A 20,833-nucleotide genomic window follows, 5' to 3' on the forward strand; every position below is an offset into this window, starting at 1 on the left:
AGAAGCAATTACAAAATGAATTTGTAAGGTTTACTGATCAGACCATTCACCAACCTAAAACCCTTCAAAAATGATCTGGAAGCCCATGAATCTGTAAAAGTAACTTCGGTTGTTGTAATAAAGTTTATCTGAATATATAAAAGCTTAAATACACACTAACTTCCAACACAAATTTAGACAACAATCAAATTGTTGATGGTAACTTTTCCCTCCAAGTAAGCTAACCATATTTTGAACAGCATCTCAAGATCATAAACACAGTAGATAATTTTCTACAGCAAATTGAATGAGAGAAAACCTACTCCCCCCCACCCTTTTAAGTGCAGTGTTTGCAAGGTTCACCTAAGCATCTCACATTGTTGGATGTACCTGGAGGAATCAAAACTGCTACAGATCAACTTTATACATCAAACTTCCATACCAGTTAAGAGGACTGAAATGCTTTGAGCTTGCAAATTTAAAAACTTAACTAGTTTCATAAGACTGACCATAGCCATTAAATAGTGAGTCTTGCAAGAAAAGCATTGTTTGCTTAAATGATTGTAGACATTCTGAAAACAGCAATACTGATTTAAAAAAAAAAATTTCTTCCAGCTTATAAAAGACAGAACATAGAAAAAGGTTGTGACAATTAGCTACACAAGCGAACTCAGTTTATTTCACTTAGACACTGAGCACTAAGATGCAAAGTAAATTACATTGGGTTGTTCTCTAGAAAGAGCAAACTGTTTTTGCGTATAACTATCAACCTCCTCAGAAGGATCCTTTATCACCTCACTGAGGGAAAAATAAGGCTACTGTTACACAAAGTAGTGTATGGCTAGAAAAATTAACCTGATGACCTCTAATATTGAAGATGACTTTATCTATAAAGCAATTAATAATTTGAAAATGAATGAATGATCTTTGGGACTATTCTGAATCATTAGCTGGCAACTCAATGGCAGACAGGAAACTCAATACTTACAGAAGTCAAATTCAATTTCTGGAAGGTTTATTCTCCTTTGCTGCTTTTCTGAAAGGAAATTGAACAGGTATAAGAGTAGACTCAAGAGGTAAATCAGGCCCCTCCTCAATATATTTCCAAAATTCTGCACAATTATCCTTTTTTTCCCTTAAACTAAAATAGATCTCTGTACAAATTGACAGTGTGATTACATTTTCAACATTTATGGATTTCCACCTCATAACAGAAACCAAAACCTTTACCTCTGAAGTTTAAATATACACTAGAAAATTTTAACTTTCCATTTAATACAATTTAGCAGTGCAAATTCTAGAGCTAGATTTAAAGGGTCTTAGCCAAATTTTCCCAAATCATGATTACATTTACTTGCAAATGTGTTTATTTTGAATAAAGATTTATCACAAGCCAACTGAGAAAGTAAAAAAACTCTACACAGGGGTGTGTGGGGGTGTGTGTGTGTATGAATATATATAAATAGCAGATTTTAAAAAACATTTTAATTCATTACTATTCACTTTTTATAAACAGGATATTCACATCATACTAGTTTTCCATGTAAAAATTTTAGGCTCAATTTTAATTGAATGACTTTTAAAATAATGGTGTTATAGAAGAACATAGCTATGTGAACCTCCCTCCCATATCACATCAATGCACATTGGGCACAGTGCAATCCAAAATTATTCGTAACACACAAATAGCTAAATATATTAGTCAGGCTACATTAAATACAGTCTCAGCTGGTGCCTTAATGTTTTCATGCCTTATAACATACCCTGTTTCAAAAACGATTAATATTTCTTTGGTTTTTTATATCAAGTTTTTGTTTTTGACCACTCACATAGAACTCTCAAACTATTTTCTGTTCAGTATTTTGTAGAAACGGAGAACGATCTGTCTGTCTTTGGGCCTCTTCTCCCATTTCCATGCCTCTCAACGGCTCAAAGATCTTAGCAGCACTCTGACGTTAGGATGCAGATTTCTCAACAGCCATCTACTCCCTGCTTTGGTGACTCAATGATCAGGTGACCCAGGGCCTTTTTCCATCACAGTCCATATTTCAGTAACTTCACAGGTCTGCTTACAATATGTATGCTTTGCAGATACGAGATGACAAAGCTAACTTTAAATGAATGAGCTCAGGTCAGCAGTTCACTTATAGCAACCCTACATGTACCAATTTATTTATTATTTGTCAGCAAACTGGATAAGTGTCATTCCTTAAGTCTCCCCAAAAGAGGAAAAAAATTCTTTTTTTTTTTCTTATTTTTAAAAGAGTTACAAACCTTCCAAAACAAACAACTTGATAAAGAAAAGGTCTTTTAGAAGTGTCTATGGATCTAGCTACTGCACACAGCGTGGACAAACCTAGTCAATCTTCAGCACTAAAAAAAAAATAATAAAAAAAAACCTATAGCTGCATCAGTATGACACTATGCCCTCCCATTTACCCAAATTTAATGTTATCTGCTGCCCTTACACAGTTATGAATCTCCAAAGACAAATTTTGCCCAACTCTAAATTGTGCTGCTCAGAAACAGAAGCTTATTCAGATACACTCCAGTACTACACAGCATCAAGGTACCTCGTGCAGACATACCCTTAATAACTCAGACCCACAAATTGTAAAGAAGGTGAATGCTCCCAAGACAGGTGAGTTCTGAACGTTTTATTTCTGGGTTAGTATTTTACTGAGCTTCTTTCTCCCTTCTTTAGATGCCTCAGTACAAAGAAGCAGCAATCATTTAGTCATTTATACTTCACAATGAGCAATAAGTAATCCTGGCAAAGTTATTGGAACTACTCATAATCCAAATTCAGATACTCTTAATAAACATTGGCAGAAAAAACTTTATGCATTATTCTAGGCAGAAAGCAGCAGAAAAGCTATGTTGGTAGACAAACCAACTGAAACGTTACTTGTCTTTCACATTATGGTATGTTACTGCAATAGAAATCAAAGAGCATAAATACATATATAGCACAAATGCATGCCTCCTAAATACATATATTGCTTATGTGGATGACAGTCAGTCTAAATATCTGTCTGAATAAGGCTATACTTTGTGAAGTCTCTTTTTTTTCCCTGACTTAAATCAGTTGAAGAACAGTTAGGCACCATAATAAGGACAGGACATTGGATGAAAACAGAATCACTGACATTGATGGATGAGCACCTACTTTTGATAGATAGAGGGCAGACATCCATTCTCATGTTTCTAGACCGCTCCGTAACACTTGACATTTTCAACCATAAGATATTGCCCGCCTGATGGAGGTGGCTGTGGTTCAGATACGTATGCTCAAATGATGCAAATTCCTGCTGGAACTAGTCACCCTAAGGGTAGTGATGGCAAATTGTATCTCTGCCACTAGTTTCCTCTCACTCTCCTCTCCATACTAGATGTCTTTTGGAAATGTCACTTATTTCAGAATTCAGAAAACGCAGCAGCATAGATACTATGAACTAAGGAATCCTGTTCTGTGACTACTAATACTCTTCAAAGTACTCAGTGATCTCAAATCAGTTAAGTTTCAGAACAAGGACCATTTTTCTGATAAAACATGGATATTTACAACCAGATTAAAAACAGGACAAAAAAATGTACTCTTCTGTACTGTATTTAGACAACTGAGCACATATGTCCCACGGAAAACCAAAAACTTCAACAACTTCTGCCTCAATCTACTACACATTCTCTTGCCCTTATTAACAAACACTCAGCAGAAAGTATATATGAGATTAAAGTAACAAATCCTACACAAACAAAAAACTACAATATACACACAACCCTCTCCCTGAGAAAAGGGCAAGTAAAATAACGGAAAACACAAGACATGCTGTCCACATTACTTAGTGGACATACACATACTATAGTGACAGGACAGTAAAGAAAGCCTGACTAGTATAATTAAACAGACCCATATTTCATTCTTCTGTGCTACATGTAGCAAAGCTTTTCTTGATGTTCAGTATGTCACTGCCTTTTGACTGTCTGAGGACAAGAATCAAAATTCAAAGCTCTGAGCATAAAAACACTATTTGGTCTAGAGAAGATGACAGATAGAGGCAAGAAAGAAACTATGTAACATGAAAATACTTTTTCATAACAGATCAAACAGCACTCCCATTAGTTTTGCTTTAATAACTTTGCTCTTTTAGAATCTCAACTGAAAAACAGCTTAAGTTATGAAAAGGTTGGGAAAAGGCAAAGATTACTTAATAGACACCTGAGGAAATAAGACACCTAGGGAAAGGAGGACACCAATAGTTGTCTTTGAAGGCCGGAGGCAGGGGAAGACCAGGGAATTACAGATGATTTAAGGCCAAAAAACTCTACTGAAAAGCATTCTGCAAGTATTCTGTTCCAGATAAAGAATCATTCAATAATTTCATTACATGAAAAACGGAATAAAGTATGTTTACTAAATCTGCAGATGACACCAGAGATTGACAGTTATGATTATTCTGAAAAAGATCAGAATTCAAAATAATCTTGACAAGTTGAAGATGTGTCAGAGTGGGATACTAGTCAATAAGGATAAGTCCAAAGTGCTAACTTCAGAAGCACAAATAGGCTAGCCACATACAGGTTGGGAAATCAGATGGTTACAGCACTATAGAAAAGTATCTAGAGGCTGGAACTGACCACAAGCTAACTATGAATTTTCATCATGCTCTTCTGAAAAATACAAACTACCTGGGAATGCGAAAAATAGAACAGGTCAAAAGAGGTAAAATAATTTTCAAAAATTGTAAACGCCTGTCAGATTACTCTCTCCAGTTTGCGTTACCAGCCTGCAGGGAGGATATGATAGAGCAGAAAGAGTCCAGAGGTGAATAATGAGAAGGGTCAGAGGTCTAGCTGACACAAATTTGATGTCACCCCAAAAGTGAATGAAGATGATAATAGCCTTCAAATATATAGAAATCTGCTACAAAAAAAAGGAGAGCGCCATGTATAAGACAAAGGAGACAATTCAAGTTAGACATCGTGAAAAACATGCCGATGCACAGGGAGTGAAACAGTGAAAAAGATTTCCTGGGGAGACTGTGGAATATGTTATTATTAGAAACCTTTAAAAACAAGTCAGATAAATATCTGTCAAAACTGACAAAACATATGGCACAGGAGAATGGACTATATGACTTATCAAGGTCTCTTACAGCTTCATGATTCATCTTAAAAGAATCTCCAGGTTTGGAATCCATTAGTTAGCTCAAGTTGCAGCAAACAGAGGTTACATATCTGAAGATCTCCATTTAATCTCAACATTAGCTCCCACAAAGGCAGTTTAGAATAAAAACATGGGTCCTTCTAAAAACATAAAACATCAGGCTGGAGATGGATATTAATGGTCTTTATATATAGAAATCAGCTGAAAAAGAGGAAAGAATAATATATTCTTCAATAGACAAGTCTTCAGTTTACATAAGTGAAGACGACTCACTGAATCTAGAACAACCTCAATAAAAAATATGAATAATTTTAAATAGTTATAAATGGAAAAGTGAAGAGATTTGACCCAAAGACTGCCAATATCTAAGAGAATGAAGTTGGAGCTTACTATAGCAGGCATTCTCTGGGCTGTAATTGTTAAAAGCCCAAATTTAAAGGACTTTGCGGACCTAAACAGTTGAACAATAGCTTACCCGTAATCTTTGCTGTAAAGTGAAGAAAAAAGTCCAAAAGCTCATAAGTAAAAACAAAACAAAGAAACAGAAAGCAGAACCAAACAGTGTAATTGTCAATATAATTCTTAGATGTCTGTTATAAGAAACCTGCATAGGAGAATTCCGCGTGCCTGCAAGAACATGGATTCTGGCAGGAAATTCATATGGTATTTGAATAATGCTCACTGCATTTCTGAGAGATTTGCACCGTTATTTGTATATTACAAACTCTTGACATTTATTTTAGTATGCAAAATGTTCTGGTTTTTACCATCCTGTAAAATGATTATTCTATAGTATCTTGAAGCCAAGATGTTTACCAAAATGTGTATTTATATATTTATTATTGCTTAACAGCTATTGTCAAAATTAATAAGTACAAAAAGAGAGTGCATAAAAATCTTACTGGGTTACCCTTGGGAATATCTATTCTTTCATAACTCAGGATGACAGTTTGGCAAAAGAGGGGAAAACTAGGAGGGGAATGGAAAAATAGAATGAAAACAACCGTAATTGCAGTGAGAAGGATCTGAATTAAAGCCCAAAATAAGATGAGAAGACACTGTTTAAAATTTTTTTTTAATTGCAACATTTTAGCACTATTCCATCATCATCTAAACAATCAGGAAATACAAAAAAGTAATGAAGCAAGACAGACAGACTACTTTGAAAGGATGAAGAACCCCGAAGTTTTTCAACTATGATCCCAAAGAAGTCATACTTTGATGGGTTTACGTCATCTATGTCCAACGCACGCTTTCACAGTACTTTCAAATCAATTAAGCTTCTTTCCAGATGTTCATATATTTATCCCTACCAAGTTGACTCTCAGACACAGGAACTGCTCAGAAGCAGCTATTGCTAATTTTAAAAACAACTCAATCAAGTCCAAGTTCAGCACAAGCAGCTCTGCTTAGGTCCTCCAAATTGCTATTCCCTCACCCTGCTTTTTGATTTCTGAGTAAAAATGAAGGGTACAAACATGATTTTTCGCCTCTTTGATGAAAACCACATTAAAAACGAGTCGAAAACAGGGGAATTTGTAATCTGTACTAAAGTCAATTATTCTCTATAATGCTAAGATTAGCGTGAAATATTTGTAGGAAGGTGAAACAGTAGATACTCATTTTTTTAAAATTTATCTGAGATACACATACAACAGGGTATACGTTCATATAGATAAAAAAGGACTTGCTATGGCCTATTATTTCTCATAAGAGCTTACAAAACAGCTCTGAAAGATTTTTTGCTAGACCATATTCCATTTGAAGGGCAGAGTTTCAGATTATCAAATAGGCTAATCGTCATCTCCTAGAACCCGCAGATCTTTTGGGACTTGCTCCAGACTTAACCCTTCTGTTCTGTATACATTGACTTCCATCTCTACGACATCCCCAGTCAAACGGTTGGTGGAACTGGTGTTGTCAAGAATTAACTAGCTTTAACATAATGAAAGAAAAAGGAGAATCCCTGAAGAGAAATAGTTACAAGAATGGAAAATTCGAGTATAGGAAGAAAGTTGTTTAACATTTTCTAGGACAGATTCCTTTGTGTTACAATTTGTAACTGAGCATTTGGGGGTTCTTGACAGAGCAGACACTTGCCAAAACAATATGCAATAAAACTATGAGGGGGTCATTCTATACAAGCATATTCTGATGCTCTAAAAAGTAACAAAATAGACATAGCAGGCAACAGAAACTTTCTTAAGCTTTTTAGTTAGATTAATTGTTCAAAAGGATTGCAAGATTATGTATGTTACAGGTAAATATCTAAATAAAACCAGGCTTTAACTTTTTAAAAGCTACATTTAGTGCTTCAAAAAGGTGCCTAACAAACAATGAAATGCTGAATGAAGTCATTTAGCAGAGTTACATAGCACAGGTTGAGGGAGATATACCATCTCCACACATATCCTCACTACCATGTATCAATTTTCTACTCAAACAGACCGTCCCTTGCCACAGTGGTTTAATGTTTGGGTATTTTTGTTGTTGTTGTTTTTTTCCCATTCTTCTAATTCAAGAAAGCAACACCTAGCATGCTTTGATAGAATCAAAATATTAAAGAAATGGGGGTTAAAAGGGACATCTGAAAGACCACTACTCCAATATGCCACTAAACATTGAACTACCACCAATACTAGATCATATCAGCATGGCTTTATCTAGCTGTATCACAAACAGCTCCAAGGACAGAGATTCAAAAACCTCCTGGGTAACCTGTTTCAGTGTTATGCTAGCCTCCTAGGGAAAAAGTTCCCTAGGAACTTGTTCTTCCACTTAGCCAGTTGTAGTGGATGACTATGCCAGCCGAGCATGACTGCAGTCAAAAAAAGCCAGCTGCCTTTCTTTCCTTGCATGAACATGGATTCCAGGTGGTCATGCTCCACCATCTTTCCAGGGTCTAAGGGGAGGCCGATCAGCAATAGTTCCCCAGGGCACTGTTTTTGCTTTCCTGAGCTATAACTTCAGTCTCTATTCATTCCTCTGCAGATAGCAGAAAATGGGGCGATGATCATAGTTCCAGGAAGGACACAGGAATGTAATATGAAGCAGAAATATTTTTATTTTCCCAAACTGAGTACCAAACAGCTGTACCAATTCCTTCCCCTTAAAACACTGAGAGAAAATTTACAAATTTTCCTCCGACATCTTTGCATTTCCCTGGTATTTCCTTTGTATTTCTCTGGTGTTTTGTACTTCAGAAGTTAACATACCTTACGTACCAGGACATCCTATATTTTACAGTTGCTATGGCAATTACTAATTAGATATTGATTAGAAGTGTAGGTAGTGTTCTAAAAAACCTATGCAATTAGCTACACAACCCTAAGGATATCCAAAATGGTATTAACACATGGACTTTTGCTTTGAAAAATTTCTCTACCGTTGCTGCTCTCAGGTTATCAAACTTGCTGAGCGAATGTAACCCATTTTCAAGGCTCTGCACTATTAACAGTCACATTCTGCATTTCACATGCAGATATGACACTACCTAAACTACTGCAGGATTGAGTTCAATATTAATAGTCTTTCTGTAAAGATGTAAAGAAATGCCACTACTGTTAAATGTGGCGCAGGGCCACATTGAGCTCTGAATAAGAGGACTTCAAAGGATTCAGGAAGCTCAAATTTTCCTTGGAATCAGCTTGACTGGTAGGTGTGATTTGTAATTAATAAGTGCCCACACCACAACCTTGCTGAAGTCAATAAAAATATCTCAAGTTCTCCCCAGCAGACCTCAATTTGATCACAAGAGGGAAAACATGGAAGTGGAAAGATCAAACTACCTCCAAGTCTACACAAATTCCCATTAATCTGCTGAAAGAAAGGACATTTCACATATAACTTTGGCTGTAAGGCACAGAAAGGGTTAGAGCTGCAAGAATTCTCTTTGACTGAGGATATAGAGTAAAATTCTAAATTACTCACCTCAGTACTTCAACTTGCTAAAGTATCCTGCAAAAACATTAGTAATTCACCAAAAACAGACTTATTTATGTAAATAATAGTATCTGTCATTCCTAAATTCCATATTTTTTTACAAGGACATAAAAACATATATAAAGTCACATTTTGTTACCTGAGATATTACTCTGTTATAAATGCACACAGCTATGATTCCGGTGTTAGCTATTGGCTAGATCTGTGCATTTTACAGTTTGAGAGAGTTTATTCAGCTCTGCTTAGCCTATTAATTTCTTTTAACAGTTAAATTTGCATGACATTTTGAACTATTTAGAAAACAACTTCCTAGTTTTAACTTTATCTACTGGATTGTTATGTGTATTTTTATAGAGATACACATTTGATTTCTTTATAGGATTTCTGACCATTCATCTTGACACTGGAAACTGAAATCAGCTACCAAAAAAATTACATTGTGGTCAAAATGCATATATTTTAAAAATGAATATTTATTCACTTTTATTTAAAAAGTATGCCTACAATGTTACTTCTACAGACCTTTTATGAGGTAATCGATTAGTGATCAGTAATGCAACCATACTGCATTTGAGCAGCTCAAGATAGCTTTATCATTTTACATTGTATTATTTTATAAATAAGGATAAGCATTTGGGTATTTTATTAACCACAGTATATACTATAATTTCTAAGACTACAATTTTTTTAAACCAAATATGTTACGTACAGAGAACCCAGACACATTACGTACAGAGAAACATATGTCCATTATGCTCTCTTAAATTTCACAGGAAATCTAAACTGCTCAAATGCAGTGTAATTCAATCCAGTATAATTTACATTATGGCTTTCCCATATTATATAACAGAAAATAATTTTAATGAGTTACTTATCTATGAGACAGTTTTTTTTCCTTGACCAAAAAAAACCCTAGGTCTAGCATAGCAGCACTAGCCTTTTAATATTCTCAGTTACTGACAGTCAGTTAAAGAAAATGAACCACTACATTTTCTAATGCTTTGAGCCATTCTTTAAAGAATTATCCTCAAAATACTGTTCTAAAAATTACTAGCTTCTTTTCCTGAAAGAGAAATTAACAGTAATCCTTATTTAATCACTGTTTCCTTTCCTGTTTGCAGAAGCAATCTTATTAACTGTTTTCTCTTAAAAAAAAAAAAAAAAACAGCAATATTTCAACTTTTCAACTTTATGTAGGTGTTGAATGTACCTCCAACAAGGTTACCTACATTAGGTGGAAAAATAAAAATACCAGTAGTGCGAAGAATAAGTTTTACTTTAGACTGACCTAATAAAGCTGATCTGCAATTTTCTTGTCTATATAATAAAATCAAGGTAATTATTATGCATATTTATTTTAATGATTACAGATAACTTTTTTAAACAAGAAAACTTCATTTAAAAAAAATCTAACTCAGGCATGGGAAAACATTAAAATTCTACTCCTCCAGAGTAGAAAATACAACAACATTTTTTAAAGTTACTTTCAAACTACTTTCCTTGCTTCATAAAATGCCACTGGCAAAAATAATGCTGCTTGTATAATGCAACTGTGGTGACATATTTGTAAAACAGCATGTAAGCACTCATAAAAGGGTAATGACTTCCTCAAGTGATAATAAAATAAGCTTTCATATAGAGATACACTGAGGTGCCACTGTTCCTGTGCAACAGTAGTAGCATTATCTATTTATTTTGTACCTTGTCCAATCCTCAAGATTTTAGCATATGGTTAGCATCTCTGTAATGCAAGCAGTTTGGGATATTACTGGCGCATCAACATTACCATTTTACTTCAGTTCAAAAACACTGTTTTCAAGCAAATCTCAGCATCAGTAAGGCTAGGCTTAGGAAACTGGCCTCAGCTATTGTGAACTAGTTTTTACTACAGAGTTATTTATCAGCATGTGCACAAATCTCCATTTGGATGAAACAACTGGAAGAGGCACTCTTAGGGAACACCTAATGTGCTCTAATCACATGGGACCAGACTAGCAACTGGCAAGTAAATCTCCCAAAACACATACAGTCTGAAGAATGGTCCTTCAAGTGTCAGCTGCTTCATTTTACAGATACGTTTCTACAGTGCCAAATTATTTGCCAGTGTAGACACAGCCTATCACAACCACCTACTTTTATCTATCAATATGTCAAAATGTCAGTATTTTGATACTATACATTACCACAGACCCCATACTACTACAGTCTCGTAGAAGAGAAATTTAAAACAGTTGGAAACTTATAAACTACTCGTTATCTATTAAGCCTCAAAACTGTTTTTTCAGGTGCAAAAGAAGGAGCAGAAAAATAAAGCAGCAGTTAAGAGAAGGAGGAGGAAAAACAGCAGAGGGAAAAAGCCTAGGACATAGGGAAACATTATTTTAGAAATAATCCTCTCAAGTTTCAGATTTCATTAAAATGCCAGCACAAACAGCTTAACAATTTAATCATGTTGCTAGCTAATACTTTCTTTTTTATGCAGCCTGGGTATTGTCACTAACGTAGTCTGTTTGGTCAGCTAGATGCTTTGGAAAAGAGTATGGTACCACCTAAGTTCGAGAACGAACCACCAAGGGAATTACACTGTTCCAGCCATTTGCAGAACTCCGCAAAAAAGCCTTTGCTCTTTCAGTTATTTCTTCTAGGATCATGATTTCTCTATTTGTGCAAGTACATGAGGGTAAGTAATATGAATCAATTGCAGGAAATGCCTAGAGCATTCCTTATCTGTAGATTAATTCAAGTACAGCTTCCTTGTAGATGGTCAACTTTTTTTTTTTTTTAAAGGCAGTATTTAGTCATCAAAAATAACACTGGGATAACTCATGATCCCATTTTAGTAAGTGGGAGATTCTGCATAGATATTCCAGGTCAAGACTCTCAGTCCTTCTGAGTGGACTTAAAATGTACATAGGCACACATGCACACACAGTCATGCACACAAGATGTTAAAACAAAATCAATAGAATTAGGCAAAAATACTATTCTGTTAGGGATTAAGTAGCAACAAGGGAATCAAAGCCTTCATCTTCATTGCCCTCTTTTGGGACAACGAAATTCACAAAGCTGAGTGAAATGCTCTCATTTGAGTGGATCTGGCTGTGGAATGACCTTTTTAGAGGAAATCAGTATATGAGGAAATTAACTTATTGATAAAGGCTTCCCACTCCACGCTGATAACTTTTGGAAAGTAATATCTCTACTATTCGTTTTCAAATGTTCTTACCCCAGTGAAATGCCTTCTATTTTCTCATAAGAGAAAACAGAGCCTCCAAGTACATTTCAAGACTTGAGTATCAATAACATATCTTACTTACAAGAAAGTCATAATTAATAATAATAGGTGGTCATACAAAAATCAAAGTTTAAATGCAGTACAAAAATATGCTGAATAGAGTTGATAACAACATTTTCAAGTGAAATGTTATTTCATGAAAGGGATATTTGCTGAAGAAAAGCTTTAATGGAAACATTGTGGTTCTAGTGACCTTCCATAGGGAAAGTTTCTAGGTCCCAGGGGGAGCCTGTGAGTAAAATGGGAGAGAACCTCACTTTAGAATAGTCAAGTGGTTGGGCAGACTCAATTATATCTTAAACCATTTCATAAACTTTTTTTCTCCCCACCTTTTGATTATATATGGGCATGCACATGTGTTTAGAGGTCTATCAGAGTGCAAGAGCAAAAGAGCAAGTGAACACGCACATACAGGAGAAAGCAGGAAAGCACATGAGAGAAAGCACAAACATGTGGGAGAGAGAGCGAGAAGGGGAGAGAGGAAGGGAGATCAAATTTTTGAATTCCAAAAAATATCTTTCAAAAAATACAACAGGCAAACCTGCTGACCCTCTCCATTCATACCTCCTGCATACATCAGCAATTCAGTCTACTTCTCTGAAATATCAAAGTCTTAAGACTTACTCCCAGCTCAGTCTCATTAAGACCAGTTCTTGTATCATGCAGGTGTGTCCTAAATGCTGGATTACACAGTCTGTCTGCCTTTGAGTTAATGAATAATTAATGATATACAAAAAATGCATCACCCCACCAAAAAAAAAAAAAGAGAGAGAAAGAGCACCATACATGGATGTTCAAAAGCCTTACAGATATGACACACTTCAGGGGATTTTCAACCTGGAGGTTCAAAAATCCAATATGAATTATATAGGAACGGAACTTGAAAGCGAGTCTTTCACACTCCACAGAATATCCCTTTTCTACATTTTACTCAAGAAGCTCCAGAAAAGGTCATGGAAAAGACCTCTAAGAAATTTGACACATACAGCTTTGAAAACAAAATTTCAATTTCTGTGAACTGATATTTCCTAGTAAAAAATCATTTTGCTGGAAAAAATCAAAATGAGCACTGGAATTCAATGTCTTGTATGACCAAGTTTGTTAAAACCCGCTACTGAAACTTCATAAAGTTTTCAATAATTAAGTACTGTAATATCAGTGCAATCTATTCCCCATGCTGATGTCTAGACTATTCATTTAACCTTTTATAAGTCTCAGTTTCCCTGTTCTGATAACAAGACCAACAACAGTTTAAACGCTATTCAGCATTCTTTCTTCCACAGATCTCAAAAAACAAATGAGAAGTAGGAAAATTCTATATTTAACAAGTCATTTACACAAAGGGCACAAGAGGGTGGCTAAAGGACTTATCCCCAAATGAGATGTATATAGGAATACAGTAGTTTAACACATCTATTTGAGTAGAAAAGTAACCGTGTTTAAGGAGGACTGCAACTAAAACGGGCAATGGCAAAAAGAGAATAACTGTGTTAACCATGCATCCTAAGAGCTAAACTCTTACACAGTTGGAAACTTAAAAATCAAATAATTGGACATGCCTGCATGCTGGCATTCCTCAAATAAGCCAGACAATGGATTCTCCCACTAGTAATTTTAATATTCAACTTGCTCCATAAAATGTAAACTACAGAGTGAAATACAGAGTGCATACTCAGCACTTAGAATAAACCTGAAGTGAGACAGAGATAAATCTCCAGGTACATCAAGCTAACATCATCAAAAAAAACATCAAGCTTAAAGCTCCCTTTGTATTCCTCCAATGCTAGAGGTCTGTAGCATAAGCTTAAGACTTCAGACTTCAAATTCTGTAGTATGACATAATTCTGGAGTGAATGGAAGAGGAAAGAATTGGCTGTTCTTCCAACTTAGCTTTAACTAGAGTTACTTATCTTTATCCCAGAATTATAACATTTTTCAATGGAATCTCCAAATTTGATCTTCTGTAACACATCTAATTAATGCAGTAGTGTTTATTTCCCCTGAGTGATCCTCCCAAACATATACAAAACAGAACACAGATAAATACCTTCCCTCCGAGGAAAGGCTTAGTAGCATGAGTATCATGAATTCTATACTCATTTAAGAATTAACACTAAGGATATAGTGCTAACCACTTCTTTGGTTACCGTGCAGTGCTCCTATGGCACAAAGCAGCTACCGTACTGGTTTAACCAGACACTAGAATATTCCTCTCAATGGAATAAGATTTAATTAGTGTTATAATTTAACTAAAGCACTTAGATTTCAGCAAATAAAATAAGAGTACACTTTTCCTTGACATTTCTGGATAGGACGACATTAGGGAAAAGTTAGATGATGAAAAACCGCAAACAGGTAAAATGGGTGAGAAAGATATTTAAAAGCAGTTTCATTTAAAATTGCCAAAGTTCCCGAGTTTATCAGGTTTTCAGCTGTATGTAACTAACTCAAATGAACATTAAAGATTTCATACTACTAGAATTACATACTTTTCTTTTCCATTCATTATCTGCAACCTACCACAGTCACTCTGTGAAGCCCTTACTAAAATATATCCGTTAACAAAGAAAAAGAGTAGCCTTCCTCTTTATTACACTTTCCCATGCCACATACACACTCCTAATTTCTTGCTGTAGAAGCCGCTATACAGGACCAATGCCTCTTTCATAAGGATTGTGACTCCTAATCTGCACAGTGGAATAGTCCAGCAATCCAGACAGCTTCGTCCAAAAACAGACTGCAGGTAGGACAGGGGAGGGATCATCTGCAAGACGAAGGTGGTTAGCTTTGATTTCCACTAAGCTGCTTAAAAAGCCAGCATAGTTTCCAGTTGATGTGGTGCCTTTTTCACCAGGAACGGAAGTACAGTCCTGATCCTGCAGTGAAGTCAGGGCCCAATTTTTTGCAATGAGGGAGCAGACCCAACTGACATTTATGGTAACTGGCCAGTTTCCAGGAACTTGAGATGCCGCACAAGATAAAACTCATAATGGTAAAACTTCTGGCAAAGGCAAGACTTTTGAAAATCACCATCATTATAAACTAACGAGTGGAACATTTAAAAGCTTATGATAAAATTAATTTTATAGTTGGTTTCTGTTCTTTGTAACATAAAGAATAAGTTATTTCAGAGTGTTAGAGTCGAAACAAAAGAATTATGGCTATCAGTATATTAAAACTACAAATAAAAATTCACAGAAAGGGCTGCTATTAGAAATTCAATTTTTGAACACAGCTTTTGTGACTTGAACATCTCTGCCCTGTGCCTTTCATCAATCCCTTATTGCACACCAAAGTTGAAAGGGTCAGATTTGGATCCAGTGTCTCCCAGTAATTCAGGAGTACCTAGTTTAGTTTCCCCGTTTAAACCTATTTCATAGCACACTTCATTTATGAACTTCCCAAACTTGCAAATAGATTAACTTGGATGTATTATGACCAAGCTCATGCCCATAGAACAGAGGAAGCTGTGATATTCTTGCTTGATAAAGTAAGTTTATCATCAGGCGCTCTTTAAAAAAATGTATATGCTGGCGATTACGAAAGAGAAACATGACAAGGGTGCTGCTCAACTTCTGAATTTAACCAATTAAGTCTCATTTCATGTTAGTTCTTCCAGTGGAGTACATAGTTATTGAGAAACAGGACTAGATACCAGTATAACAAGTCAAAGTGCATTGCTGCAGCCAAGTCTCCTAAAGTCTCTTAGCTTTTCAATTAAAAACAGTGTTAAATATGTCTAAATATATTTTTTTAAGGTCTACTTAATAATGAGTTACAGAAACTTTTTTTTTTCCTTTAAGTGCACCCTAAAAGAAGTTCTCAGAAGGGCAGCACAGAGCTAAAAAGCCCAGGTACCTAGTTGTAGCACCTACAGCAGAAAGTATCTATTGAAAATGCACATTGAGGTTCCACTCTTTGACTTGATTTTAGTAGCATGCAGTACAGATCAGGGAAACTGCTGTTGTAAAATGTGTATTTATGTTAACTTTGGAGCATCTCTGGGACTATTCAGAAATAAGGACATGTTACTATCTAGAGACAGTTCAGACCTATATTACTTTAGGACAGCCTACCATATGCACTCATAGGTCCTGGCACCTGAAGAAATACTGAGGGAAGAATAAATCAAATTAATCTTCATTAGAAAGCTCAGAGAGTCTTCCCTCGAGTAAGGTAAAGATGAATGAATTTTACTAGCATTTCCACATCCCAAATGATATTCCGACACCTGAACACGGCAAGCCAAACAGAATAATCTCCCAGTAACTGGCTTCAATCCATGTGTGACTTGTGATTTTTTTTAAATGTGGAAAAAGCCACTCTGCAATGCAAGATGAAAAAGAGACTAGGGTAGCCAGTTCCTTAATACCTGTCTTAAGCTTGTCTTAACTTTCTACACAGATTATACAAACGAAAAGCTTTTTGTTTGAATTTTTGTTTATATCAGAATAGCTTACACAACAGTCATAGAAGAATAGATCCTTAAACAGATTAATAAGAATTGGTGAATATTTCTAGGAAAAGTCCAAGAGTTTCACTAGAAAGCGATCCACATAGATTACCAAGCTCTGTGTTAGTTTCATAATTTCACTGTTACTAATACCATGATGCTTTATAAAAACTGAGAAAACACCTGTAACTACAAAAGACTCCAGCAAGGTGTCAGAGATGGGAATAGCATTCACACTGGATGTTATAAGCCCATTTGAACATGGACTGCTTCCAAAAGATAAGTTTCTAGAACTTTCACTCATGCAAAAAACCTCTAAAGCAAGGACATTTGGGGGGGGTGGGGGGGAGGTGAACCAATAACTGCCAAATCAGTAAACTCACAATGCATTCATTACTTTGAATCAAGAGTTACTAAATCTGTTTAAGTAACAAACACATTGCATCCTGGGGTGCATTAGGCAGAGTGTTGGCAGCAAGTCAAGGGAGGTGATCCTGCCCCTCTCCTCAGCCCTGGTGAGGCCACACCTGGAGTACTGTGTCCAGTTCTGGGCTCCCCAGTACGAGAGAGACATGGAGCTACCAGTGCGAGTCCAGCTACTAAGATGATTAACAAACTGGAGCATCTCTCCCATGAAGAGAGGCTGAAAGAGCTGGGCCTGTTTAGCCTGGAGAAGACTGAGAGGGGATCTCATCAACGTGCACAAGTATCTGAAGGGAGGGTGTCAAGAGGATGAGGCCAGCCTCTTCTCTGTGGCGTCCAGCAACAGGACAAGAGGCAACAGGCACAAACTGAAACACAGGAAGCTCCATCTGAACACGAGGAAAAACTTCTTTCCTGCGAGGGTGACAGAGCACCGGAACAGGTTGCCCAGAGAGGTTGTGGAATCGCCTTCCTTGGAGATATTCAAAACTTGCCTGGACACAATCCTGTGCAATATGTTCTAGAGGACCCTGCCTGAGCAGGGGGGTTGGACTGGATGATCTCCAACCTCAACCATTTTGTGATTCTGTAAATTACTTGGTAGAAAGTAGTTTGTGAGGATGCTTCCTCGTGGGGAGGGAGCGCCCTGGCTGCAGCAGCAGGTGCTGCGCTCTGAAATCGGCTCTCCTGACCACCACAGCAGGGCACACTCACAAGGCCCCTAATATTCACCATCAGCCAAGTGTCAAGCAGCACATCAGGTAGCCACAAGAGCAGTTAAAGCTAAAAGACAAACTTTAACAAAATATGTTTTTACCCTAAGAATGATAAATAAGCATTTTAAGGCACTGAAAAATATAGCTCAGTCTATCCATCTCCTTTTTTCTCCTTTCTCTAAAATTAAGCTATATTTTATCCATATACAATACATGGCTTTAATTTTGCTAATTCCTAATCCTAGGAGAGAAACCATTATAGCCTGTAACATTTACAATATGTCCCAGTTGTTAGATTTTCATTCCATCAAATATGCTTTACATCTTCCTATATAAAACAAACCACAGTTATTGATAATGAATCCAGTATACATTTTACCAGCAGGTAATAATAATAATGACACACTTCTGTATTATCAAGCAAGAAATATCTACTGTGTAGCTATTTTTTTTATTTTAAAGACTATTAAAGTCAAGCAGAAATTTAATGGCTTTAGGAAAAAGCTTTACTCCAGTCTGTAAAATGCTGTTTTGTAAATTAAACATCTACATGAGTTACTCTGACGAACTCACTTACTAAATCCTTTAAAATTGTATTGAATTACTATTTTGAAGTTTATCTAATCTTTTATAGCACCTAAAAGAAGCATGCAATATGAAATGTCTGGCTGAGATTTACTTCATTACCTCGCTTATGTTAAACATATCTTTTCTCATCAAATCCTATATGTTTTACATGCATCAAAAAATAATTACAGCAATATATTAATATCACTGAGAGACTTAATATAGGCACTCTGAGGAATAGCATTACAACCATAACTCAGATCTTGTTATCTTTAGTAAAAGAAAATAGATATTGTTATAGCAGTAAAAGTATACAGTATGTGTCTAATCAAGAGATGAATTTTAAATAAATCCCTTAAGAGGTCTCAAACATAATGAACTTAATGAAAATTAACACAGTGTGAAACAGAGCAGAAATGGAATCATGGACAGCATAAATCAGTGCTCATACTGGAAGTTCTTAAAAGCTCATATTATAATTTTGAAAACAATTATCTTAAGAGGTTTTAATAACGAAAAAGCAATAAAGCTATTATAGCCATTCTCTGGAGTGTTGCACTTCACCTTGTTATTAAACTGTTAAAACACAAATAACGCGCTTCAAGGCTGGATGACCTCCATATATGTTAACATGAACTCTCTCTCTTTTAAAGCAAGGTCACAAAACCCAACTCAAACTAGGTGCAAAAAGGTTAAGCAACTTAAACAATGTGCTTCCATATAATTTCATCAACATAAAGATCAAACTCAATTATTAGAGATAAGAGAGAATAGATTTTTCCCTCTTTCATCATAATTCTGATTACTATTGACTCATTTTAATACAGTGACTGTCAGAGAGCTTACTGTTATTAGTCACTAATTTCTCTGGTTACTTCCTGTTTACAGAGCAGATTAACAGAAAGACATTATTGAATAAAATACAAAGACTGTACTCCATCTTTCCTGCCTGTGACTTTTTACTTTCAAAAAGCAAGTTTAAGACAAATTTATTATACTTTGTAAGCAATTTTGAAAATGTTCTGCATAATTGTATTATTTTTTTTTCGTTTTGTCTTTTTTGCTGCTTAAGTGACAGAACAGTACCTGCATTCTAGATAAAACAGTAATTTAATTGGGTGAGGTACAAAATCCATATTGCTCATATGGGACTGACTTTTGACTTACTGTCTTGATAATACAGGATAATACCAACAGCACATACTAATAGCATTTACTAAGAACTGGGTCAAAATTATATAACAAGCCCCTATACAGAGGCAGCAATGTAGTGATTTCACTCAAAGGAGCCTCGAAGCAGTTGACTTGCAGGCAGCACATCTAGAATGAGAAAACTCCTCCATCTTCATTTATTTCCTTCCTTGATCTGAAGGAAGAAACTGTCTGTGAGAGGCCAACTAGTCCCAGTCATTCTTGCTAGGTTTTGTTGAGTATACACTCATACCAGGTTCTGTGGGTTTCATGGAACACACTTCACCTTACTAGATTCCAGAATAAGACTTGTTTACTTTATCGCTGAACATACAAAAAGCTCCTTATGCTCACGCAGGGTCCTGCCGAAGCCTGGGACACTATACGGACAAAGTGTTTGCAGGATTAAACTCTATCTTCATTTTTTATTATGGTGTTGTATTATAGACAAAAGAAAACCTTGCCATGACAAATTCTTCTAAATATAGAGAAATTCAAAACCAAATTAGTCTTTGAGTTTTTAATTGATAAAAACAAAGTTTTGAGGCTCTTTGATCAAAAGGAGGTATACAAACAGAAGAAGAAGAGATATTTCTATGATATTTACCCAAGACCATAAGGTGAAGCGCTCTGTCAGCATCTTTTTGCACATGGGACTCTCCCCCAAACACTTGCCTTTTTTGGAGCCTTTTTATCATCTCTGTACTGCTGCATTCATTAAGCTGCCCAGCCAGCTTGACTGTCTCTTCCGTTAAACCTCCCAAATAATTTAAAGTACGTGCCTCCCCCTCCTTACAAGTGGCACAATTGCCTGAACTTCAGTCTATTGGGCATGTCTTATGTCCGTGTTCTTCAGAAAGCCTGCAAAAAGAGAGTGACAATTCCCCAACGTTTCTTCAGTAGAAGCACGGAAAACAAGGCATAAGCTCTACAGAGATTCTGAGGCTCTAAAGACACTGGGGGTGGGGGAGGAGGGAGGGTTAGAGGATTTAGAAGAATTTGACAAGTTATTTTTCTTCCTGTGGTTGTAAGACATAGCACTGCTTAAGTCTGCTCTTGAAACTCTACAGATAGATACTGTTTAATAATATCTCATGCTT

This window comes from Struthio camelus, chromosome W (assembly GCF_040807025.1).
Source record: "Struthio camelus isolate bStrCam1 chromosome W, bStrCam1.hap1, whole genome shotgun sequence".
In the NCBI taxonomy this organism is placed as follows: domain Eukaryota; kingdom Metazoa; phylum Chordata; class Aves; order Struthioniformes; family Struthionidae; genus Struthio; species Struthio camelus.